The sequence below is a fragment of the Colobus angolensis genome, unplaced genomic scaffold (assembly GCF_000951035.1).
Source record: "Colobus angolensis palliatus isolate OR3802 unplaced genomic scaffold, Cang.pa_1.0 Scaffold5, whole genome shotgun sequence".
In the NCBI taxonomy this organism is placed as follows: Eukaryota; Metazoa; Chordata; class Mammalia; order Primates; family Cercopithecidae; genus Colobus; species Colobus angolensis.
In genome coordinates, this window is record NW_012118487.1 from 14,166,647 (window position 1) to 14,176,757 (window position 10,111).

The 10,111-nt window shown below is 47.9% G+C and overlaps 1 long non-coding RNA gene and 1 pseudogene across 2 annotated transcripts; both read right to left on the reverse strand.

The window, feature by feature from the left end:
* Window positions 1–255: 255 nt before the first annotated feature.
* LOC105524388 lies at window positions 256–2,871 on the reverse strand (annotated as a pseudogene). Its single transcript, XR_001003751.1, has 2 exons — window positions 2,780–2,871; window positions 256–1,664 (listed from the first exon to the last, which is right to left on the reverse strand). The product of XR_001003751.1 is annotated as an uncharacterized LOC105524388 (transcript).
* Window positions 2,872–2,877: 6 nt separating this feature from the next.
* On the reverse strand, window positions 2,878–9,261 carry LOC105524387. The gene is made up of 4 exons (XR_001003750.1): window positions 9,183–9,261; window positions 8,645–8,922; window positions 5,590–5,800; window positions 2,878–2,901 (listed from the first exon to the last, which is right to left on the reverse strand). It is a non-coding gene; the product is annotated as an uncharacterized LOC105524387 (long non-coding RNA).
* Window positions 9,262–10,111: the final 850 nt, after the last annotated feature.

Genomic DNA, 10,111 nt, shown 5'->3' on the forward strand with positions numbered 1-10,111 from the left:
GTTACATATTACACAGGTCGGGGAGGGGCCTGAAACCTTACAAACTAAATCGAATGTAGCACATGCAGGTGCCGCTCCCGAGCGCGGGAGACGATGTGTTAGAAGACAGTATCTGTATCACTTCAGCTGTGTCTGAAAGAGGGGATGGGGTGTCAGGGATTTAAATCATATTGTTTCAACTTATGCAGAGAGAATCCATAAAAAGAGATTCACTGTCGTATTTTCTTTATGAAATGTAGTATTTGGGTTTTTTTCTTTTTTACTTTAAAAGTGCTCCTTGGTATAGAGTGGAGTAAATATTACAGTTTTGTTCAACAGCAGCCAAGATTTAATTGTCTGTGAAATATAAGGCTTACGACCTGATATGAGTTCACGACTGTTCTGCTGATACAAACTAGGCTGGCCTACGAGGTGACCGAACGCATCCAGCAGCTGATTTACACAGAAGAGCCATCTCCAAAGAATTAAAAGTGGGCCGGGGACAGCCATACGTCTACAGGAGCCCATCCAAAGGGTTAGGAGCTTTATTCTTTCGGCAGCAGATTTAAAGTGACTTTGTACAAAAAGTCAAACAAGAATAAACAGCTGTGGAAAATGTAACAAATCATGCTAGCAGTTGAACAGCGAGGGAGAAGCGAAATCCACCAAACCGCTAACATACACTGAAGAAAAGCGAAACGGAGGTAGAGGAGAGAGGGAAGGTGGGCAGAAAAGAAAGCTGGTGAGGACACGACACCGGTTTCCACACGCAAATCACGCACTTTATTATTGCGTATAGCTCAGTGACTGTCAGGAACCTGAAAAATGTGTCCTTCAACACAGCGCTGCGTGCCCGCCGCCCTGGGGTGCAAGCGAGGCTCCTCTGCCCTCCGCCGCTTCCTCCCCCCGCGCGCGTCCTCCTCTCCTCCCTGCAGTGACTCCGCGGGTCGCTTCCTCCACCAGCCCAGAGTGCAGAGGAGAAAGAGAGCGGTTGCAGATTTGCCCCAGTGGCACCGCAGCCACAAGCCAACCCATAATTGCAAAGCAAACAAAGCTGAAATATTGGATTGGTCTCAATCGTGACAAGATCTACGCTTTTGCCGCCAATCTGTTTGTGCAGCTCTATTTAAAGGCACTTGATTGAGGAAATGTTGAAAATAGCGGTGAGGGTTACCCTAATGAGACCGCAGGAGGGAAGCGGCCGCCTTCGCCCGGCACCAGGGGCTGGGAGGTGAGGGTGGGAGGCTCATGTTAACCCCTTCCTGCTCGCCTCGGGCGAAAAGTCCTCCGAGATGGAGCTGGGGGTCCGCCCTGCCCGGAGCGGTGACCTCTCCAGGCCTGAACGGTGGAGAACCGGCTCCCTGGGTGTCGGGAACCGAGGCGGGGGCTGGGGATCACAATGAGAATTTAACCAGGATGAAAGGGGAGCCCCAGTGGCCGTCGCAGTGGCTGGAAAGTTGGCGACCTAAATCGGGGGTGGCTGCTCTGGTAGCGCTCTGGTCCCTGCCCCGCAACACTCCCGCGCTGCGGGCCGCGAGGGCTGAGGCCCTGGCGATCCCCGTGGAGCAGCAGCTGCGATCAGCTCTAGGGCACCGAGGCGGGGGGGGGTGTGAGTAGGGACAGCAGCTGCCCTGGTGGGCGACGCAGGCTGGCAGGCATCGCTGTCGGGCTGGGTCTTCTGGCAGCTAGAAGGGAACGGAAAAAACCAAAGAGGCAGGAGGAGAAAATACAGGAATACCGAGAGCAACCCGCTCTGGCTGGCGCTTTGATTTTCCCACTTACTCTAGCCTGCCCAGCCCCGGTATGTGTCATCATCCCCACTGTTCAGATGGGGAAACTAAGACTTAGAGACGCCGAGGTCCTTGCCCGAGATCACTCAGCAAATCGTGGGGTGCCTAGAGTCGGCCCTGCCCAGTTCCGACTCAGAGCTCAGTATGTTGGGAGTGGGCACCAGAGAGGCCAGGCTGGGGCTGAGCCTCCCTCTGAGCCAGCGCAAGTTGATGCTGACCCAGTGCAGGCCGGATCAAGCCAGAGGACAGCTTGGAGATGAAGATCTGTTCCCTAGTGGGCGACATCTAACTCCTCCACTAGTTCTAATCGTTTTCAAAATAAAGGAAACTAATCTGATTGCAATTGGGGTAGACTGTATTCACCCGATTTCTCTTAGTCATTCATTTTATATGGGCTGTCTAAACATGTCTAAACATCTCTTTTGTTCAACGCATTGATTAGGTTGTTAAGAAACCCACAATCACAGGAGGTGGCATATGCATGCCCCAGAGATCTACCCAAAAGAATATAAGTGACAGCACCAGGAAGGAATTCAGAAGAGAAAGCTTCATTTGGGGGAGGGAGTTGGGGGAGAGAGGAGAAGACATATCTGGAAAGGCTCCCTGGAGGAGGTAGCATTTAGGTTGGACGTAGAAGAAACGAAGTGTGGATTCTCCAAGAGAGATGGGTTGTTTGCCAGCATACTGGCAAGTCAAGGGGTGCCAGACCCACCGTTGGGGACAAAGTAGGAGTCACACTTTCATTCCCTGCTGCCATCTCCCAGCTGTCCTCCTAATTTGAAAACTGCATTAACCACATTTTGAGCCAAGGTCCTAATCCCTTTTAGGATTGAAAACCTATGGCTTGAGAGTGGACACCCAGCAGGTAGACTGTGACTGTCTAGAGCCCTGAATGTAGACCAAAGGGCAGGGTTGGGAAAACGGCACTAGGGGCGCTCTCACCAGAGCTCCTAACTACTAGAGCCAAGCATTCCCGCGCTTTTCCCAGAGGGATCTGATCTGAGATGTACCTTGGCCAATCTGCAGTTTGTCTTTCTGGAGTCACAGGCAGATGTAGACTGGGAAAGTGAAGATCCCCAGGGGGTGGGGAGGACTGGTTTCAGTTATATTCCCCATGAATGATCTGCGCCTTCTGTCAGCAAAACAAAAAAGCATCAGTCACACAAATTTAGTGAAGTCTCCAAACGTATTCTGAATGAAATTCTGCTTTTTTTGTACACAACCAATTTCTTCGTTTGAAGTTGGATGCTTTGCAAGCAGAAAGCAATTCCACTTCTCATTCCTCAAAGCTGTGGCGTGTGTTAACTTAAGTAAGCATTCACACAAGTATTAAAAAGAAAAACCATTCTCTTCTGGAAAATGGAACAAAGTAGCACCTCTCCAATCAGGGTGCAGATACATAATCTGTAACAACAAATTAGCCCCCTAGTGCTGCGCATTTCCAGCTAGCATCCTGCCTTCCCTGTTTATAACTTTGCTGCCTGTAATTATTTTTATTTTAATTTTCTGTCACTTTAACAGAAACCAGAGCCTTTTCTTTTAATGTTTTGTACACAACATGTTCGTTTTGATAAGATGTTCTTTCCTATCCTCTTTTAGCTCGCCTTTCCTTGTTTAGAGTTCTGTATCAGGCGTTTCTAATATTTCCCTCTTTTTTTTAAGAACTTGTCCCTGTCTTGCTTTATTTGTTTGTGTGAAATTTAGTTTGAAAGGAGATCAGAGAGAGCAGGAGGGGTTTGTAATAAGAGAATGACCGAATGACCCAAAGGCTGATTATCTATCATTAACTGGAGACTTGGTGTACCCAAATTACCAAAGAGACCTCAGTCTGCCGGATCCTTACCCAGCTAGAAAGGCAAGCCTGGAATGCACACACTGAAACAGGCTCATGGCATTGCAACCAAGGACATAGTTCACACAACATTTTCTTAAGGAGTTTTCCTGCAAAACTCAACTCGAGTTCAGTAGACAAATTTTTTAGATTCTGATATGGTGTACTCAGGTAAAAATCTATGCCAAAAGATTACCTATAACATTTGTGTAGCTAACTTTTTTGTGTCGTTTCGTTAGCAGCGAAATTGCAGTTAATTGTCTAAGCTCCAGAGAATATTGAGAAATCAAACCAAGCTGCTTTTGATCTGCTCACACTGCTAAACCCAAGCCTTGTAAAAATCGAGGTTTGCCATTAATATTGACAATAAAAGTGTTTCTTTTTGTTAACCTGAAACCTAGCCATCCTAGTATAACTCCCCTATCTATAAGCAAAGGCCCTGGAAGAATGTAGGAAAGGTTTAGAGGGAACTGTCAGAGCTAAAGAAATCCATCTACGTGAATTTGCAAAGGAAGCTGTGGAACAGAACTTCCCAGGAATGCAACACTACAGTTAAAACTGGAAATGTTCCTGGGCCTCAAGTCAGAAGCAAATCTTTCAGTCAAATAAATGTTTTCTCTCCAAAGCCCCATTTTAAATTGCCAATTGCACTCATATTTTATTCTGAACCCCATAATATATTGCAGACTAGGTGAAGTCCATTACTTACTATTTCCATAGAACACGTATGCAAAATCACACTTCCTCATCTGAATGTTGAGTGATTTCCTCCCGGCTTGAAAGAAAATACCACTAGGGTGTATGTAATTTGCTTGAAGCAATAATTCGAATGAATATTTAACATAAATCCTATGGGATGTATGTTCTCACACCGGTTTTGCTCTAAACTCTACATTTTACTACAAACTAGTGAAGATTAACAAAGATCAGATTTACTGTACCTCTTAAGACTAGCATAATAACATTAATGATATCTCCCGTGTATCTACATCATGCTGCTTCTTTAAGGCCTTCACGGGGTTATCTTATGGTCCCTTTAGTCTGAATGAGTATTTTAGATTTACAGACACACTTAGACACCTGGAAAAATATTTAGTTCTTCCTTATCAATGAAAACCCTCCAGTGCAGCAATATACCTACCAGTTAATATGGGGATCTAGTCATTGATTATTTAGAAAGAAAGGAAAATTCGACTGACTGTGGATATCAAGATTTTTCTTAAAAGACTTCAGCATGAATCAGTATCTCATTCTTCCATGTCAGTTGCAGATTCAGTAACAGGAAAAAAAAAAAAAGAAAAGAAAAAAACCTTGTAATCTCAAGTACTTCTAAAAGGCAAATCACAAGGAAGAAATGGAGAGAAGAAAGGGAGGGAGGGAGGAGGGTGGAAGGAGGAAAGAAGGGAAAGAAGGAGAAGAGAAAGAGGAGGAGGGAATGTGCAGGCACCAAGCAATCCCTGATTTTCTCCACTTTACTGTTTTCTAATTAGAGCTGGACTGAAGGATTCATAAGCAATCAGCCCCTCCACGGTCATCATTCAGCTGAACTAGCCCCTCCCTGCTCCATCTCTCCATGTAGGGAAGAGAAAGGAAGAGGATCCACTCCCTAAATATGCCACCCCTACCTTAAATCCAAAAACTTGCTTAAAAGAAGAAGAAGAAAAAAAACCTCACAAGACACAAGGGCAGCTGTTCTTACTCTTCCTTTTGTGAAATAGACACTCAAATCCAACAGAATTTGGTTCTGCTTTGCAGATGTGTACTTTGAGCCCACCATACTTCTGGAGCCACTTTCACTTGCTATGTCTGTAGACAACTATTTCTCAAAGGCCAAAAAGAAAAGACTACACAAGAAGAACTATGCAAGCAAGGACTACACAACCCCAGCTAGAGGGAGACCCTGGCCACCACTCAGACAATATGCATTGTTCTGGGTGTCCTAAACATCCTGGGACTAAGTGGATAACATGGAAAATGACTCCACCCTACCCTGGTACGGAAAAGAACGCAGAGCCATCAGAGTGTTGCAAGAAGCACTGCCCTTGGAGCAGGTGGGCTGAGGTGACATCTTCAAGAATACATTGCTCCTTCTGTCACCTTCCAGGCTTGATGTTTTTTCAGAGGGTTCTTAGCATGTTCTGAGGCTCATATCATGTAAGAGCATTAAAGATTCTTAAGGGAACGGTCAGAGTCACTTCTACTATGTGGGTTAGAACAACAAGGTAAAACGAGATTTGGAAGACCATGATGAGAACTGAGCCATAATTCCCATTAACATTAAATGCACATTTATGACCCTCTGGCCTGATTCTTTTTGGGTCCAGTTTATTTTGGGTTCTTATGAGCAAAACAGAGGATATAAACTGCCCTTGCCTTTGAAATAATAAACACCCTGAGACAATCTGTATTTCCCCTAAAACCTAACTAAAGATTTTTTAAAATTAGTTTAAACCAGATTGATTTTTTAAAGTATAATAATAACTCACAAGACCAAAATGTTTGCATGGGCATGTTCAGCCTCTCTGGTGCTCTTTCAGTCTTTTTCCAGGGAAAGCAGTACCAGTGACGGCAAAGAGACAAGAGACGTGAGGAGCAAAATAAATGTTTGAACCTGATTCTGTCTATTTGGCTGAAGGCAGATGACATGTGCAGTACAGTAGGTGCACCATCAGCTACAACAAAGGCACAGAATCCCAAACACTCACCCAAACCTGGGCTGCCTCTTTGTGAAGCACTTTCTGGACCCGAGTAAGGCTGGTTTTGGCTCAGCCCTCAGCCTCTGAGGATAGGCAAAGAAGCACCCCTAGCTAGGATTCCTCCACAGGCAGCCAGAGGAGCCCCCAGCAAGCCAGTTCCCTGGGCCTTTGAATACTTAGAACATGTGCATCAGCAGCCTCACTAGTGCAGCCCGGGAGTGGGGTTCCCATGCTAACATTGAAGCCAGGGACTGTGCCTTTCTCCCTTTCTTCTCCCACTTTCCCTCTCCTCAGCAACACCACCCTCTCCTTCATCACCACCACTATCAGCACCTCCATCACTACCACCAGGATGCCCAGGACACCTAAACTGGGGGCAAACTTGAGATGGTATCCTTGCTTCACAGTTTCCCAAAGGAGCAGGCTAACCCAGTATCCTGGAAAACCTGGAAGACAACAGGCCAAAGGACACTGCAAGAGAAAAGCGGATGTGTTTGTGCATTTAGGATAGAGCTCAACCAGTCCGGTCCAGTCTGGCCTGCCTGAATCAGTTACTACAGTTGGGGACACCATTAGGGTTCACCCAATTGTCCCCTCTCATCCAGCCACCTTTCTAAGGCAGTGGTCTCTGGATTTGGGTTTCTGAGCTACATCAAGTCTTAGGCCCTTGGACCACAGCAGTTAACTGATAATGACAATGTCAGTGAGAACTGATGTTCAGATTACCATCTTTTATGATTTCTTTTTTCTGTACCATGTTGCCCATTTCCTTTACCACTTGCAATGCTATCTGGGGCCACGAGGCAATTCATTCATTTTTGCTTTTTTGTTTGTTTGTTTCAATTAAAAGCATAAGAAAAGCTAAATGTGGCAAGTTCGGAAGCTTTCAAAATTGAGGCCACTCACCGCTGGTCTCTGATGGACAGAGCATCTCAATCCCCAACTCAGCCCTCCTCTGGACTCCTGGACTCGGCTTCCTTCCTTCAATTCCCAAAACTCCCTTTGAGTCTGAAAGCAGCCAACCAACTAATTTCCCTGAATTTTCATATGTTCCCAGCCCCAGTGCAATCTTACTTTGTCTACCTGCTCCCAAGGCCTAAATGTGTTTTTATAAACAGACTTTTTAAAAACGTATCAAATGTCAGAGAATTGAACTACCAGTATTTACACATTCAGGGTTTGCCTCCGGGTGAAAATGTAAACAGAACCCCCAACCACACTACCTGTATTCTTTCCTTGAAGAACCAGGTCTTAAAAAGGCTCTCCTTGTGCTCAAAACTGCAGACCCACCCAAGTTGGAGGTTTAGAGCGGTAGGTCACTATTTTGTTCCGAGCTCAACTGCAAGCCCCTGGCGCTTACCAAAGAGCCTAGTTTCAGTGAATCCCTATTCTAGGTTCAGTGCCTTAAGACGCTTGGCCAGGGACGTTCAAGGATGTTAACCCGTTACCTAGAAAAGGAATGGGTCCTGAACCGACTCTTATCCTGGGCTTTTAAGTCCCTGTCTCCTACCGCCCAGCCGCGGCAAACCTGAATATATATATTTCTCAATCCTGCTGCCCAAGACTCTAGGGCTAGTGGAGGGCAGGGCCCCAGCACAGAGTCAACGGCACCACCGAAGTTGGGCGCCGTCCATTCGCACTGACCTCGCCTTTCAGCCCCAACCACTTTGTCAGCGGTGAGCAAGGAAAGGACTGTCCTTGTGGAGTCCTTCGGGTGGGCATCGTTTTGTGGCCTGCGGCTGGACTCTGCCCGCCTCCAAAGCGCGATGCCCAAGGTAGAGTATTTGGTCTCCCTTGGGCTACCCTGGTCTGCCCAGCGGCAAGCCCCAGGCCGCCCCGTCCCGCTGGCGCCTGCACAGTCTGCCCTCGCCTTGCTCTAATTTACAGCCCGCGGGCTCCTGTTGACACCGTTTTCCACACCGAACTCCTTCGGGTGGAATCTGCATATACACATCAGCCTCCCCTCTCGGCTTGGGGCCAAGCCTGGGGTGATTTCAGCTCCATTGACCACCCGCCCTCGCCGCACGCAAACCTTCTCAAGAAGCTCACGCCACGTGGGCGCTGCGGGCCTGGGTGCCCCGCCGCCCGGTGACTTACAAGTGGAGATCCATTTTCCGTCATAATGTGTTCAAGATCACCAAGGCCGGCAGTCTAAACATCCACGAGCCGTCCTCCCGGCCTGCCTCTTAAACTGGCGTTTAATGGTTCCCCTCCGATAACTAAACCTGCTTTCCACAGATGCCCGCTTTTATGAGGGAGGCAGGAATGCAGAGATATATTTATATGTTTGTTCATAAAAACTGGAAAATAAGCTCTGAACACGCTGTAAAAAATATTCAGTTACTTACCAAGCAGGCTAGTTAAACCAGGGAAACACCGAGACCAGCCACACCACAGATTCGGGGAATCGAGGCGCCCGCACTTTGAAATCGCCCAAGGTCTTCGTTGGGGCTGGTGTCCCTGAAGGATATGGAAATAACAACATTTACAATCGGCTTGACCGTTCGCCCGGAGGACTCAGCGGTCATCTCCAAAGTTTGCCGCAATAACGTGAGCCACCGCAAACAGCTCTAACCGGGGTAACTTGGTGGGTAACTCAATAGCCACTGAGACTGGCGTTTCGAGCCTGTAAACTGGTCAAAGAAACACCCTTCTCCAGCCGCTCCTTGTCCCTGCTGGGGCAAAGAGCGCCGGCTCCCAGCCGCGCCTTTGTGGGGGACCCCACCGCCCGCCACGAGGCTCCCGGCGCCCCTGCATAAAATCGTAAGAGGCTCCCTGCGTCTATTTTCTTACCTCGATTACCTACAAAGCACTTCGAAAAGCAGTACCTGCGTTTTCTTTCTTTCTTTCTTTTCAATCAGAAAAGAGAGCAGAGTGATACTGTACCTGGTTAGAGATTCTTCAATATTTGAGACTTGGGGGAAAAAATATTTTAATAGTGAAGCATCTGTTAAACACTTGCATTATCCTCTGGCTGATAAAAAAAAAAAAGTTTTTTTAACCCTGCCCCCCCGCCCTAAGTTTTAATTATCTTATGGTTATGAGGAGGTAGCCAATCCTGGAAGAGGACCTCGGCAATTAGCAACGTGAACATCAAAAAGTTTTATTGCCGAGAGCTGGAGGCGCCGCCCCTGCAGCCCCGGGATTGGCGTGAGGAGCCTCTGACGACATATATTAACCCGAGTAGCCCTAAAGATGTAGCTGTACATGGAGATCTTGCTGGGAAAATCCGCTTGCTCCCCTCACGTCGTCCAGCCCAGGAGAACCACCGCCGTCACCCCAGAGCTTCCTCAGCCACCGCGCAGAGCCCTCCGAGAGCCCGAGCCGCAGCCTTCGAGCTCCAAGGCTCATTCAGGGCCCCAGATCCTTAACCCGAAAGGAGAGGATCTGAGAAAATGGATGCACTGAGACCTCTCTGAAAACCCTCCGATTGAGCCCGAGAGGAGCCAGGACACGTTACTCGCAGCTAAAATCACATTTAAGGACCAAAACAACAACAACCAAAATTTTCATTAAAACAATAAGCGCCCAAGAACCCAGATCGGGCTGGTAGGGGGAGGGGAAAAGCGGGAAGGGGAGGGTCGCACGGAGGTAGTTTTGCAGTAAGCAGTCGACCCCGCCGCCTCCCGGCACAGCTGGACCTGCTCCTCCAGCCGCGGCTCAGACTCGTCCCTGGATTCCGGGTTAGCTTCGGTGCCAGGACCGCGGCCCGGGCTTGGATTCCCGAGACTCCGCGCAGCAGCCTCGCGGGAGCCCCTGCACCTTTGTATGAGCACGAGAGGATTCTGCCTCCGCGCAGCAGCCGGGGAAGCAGG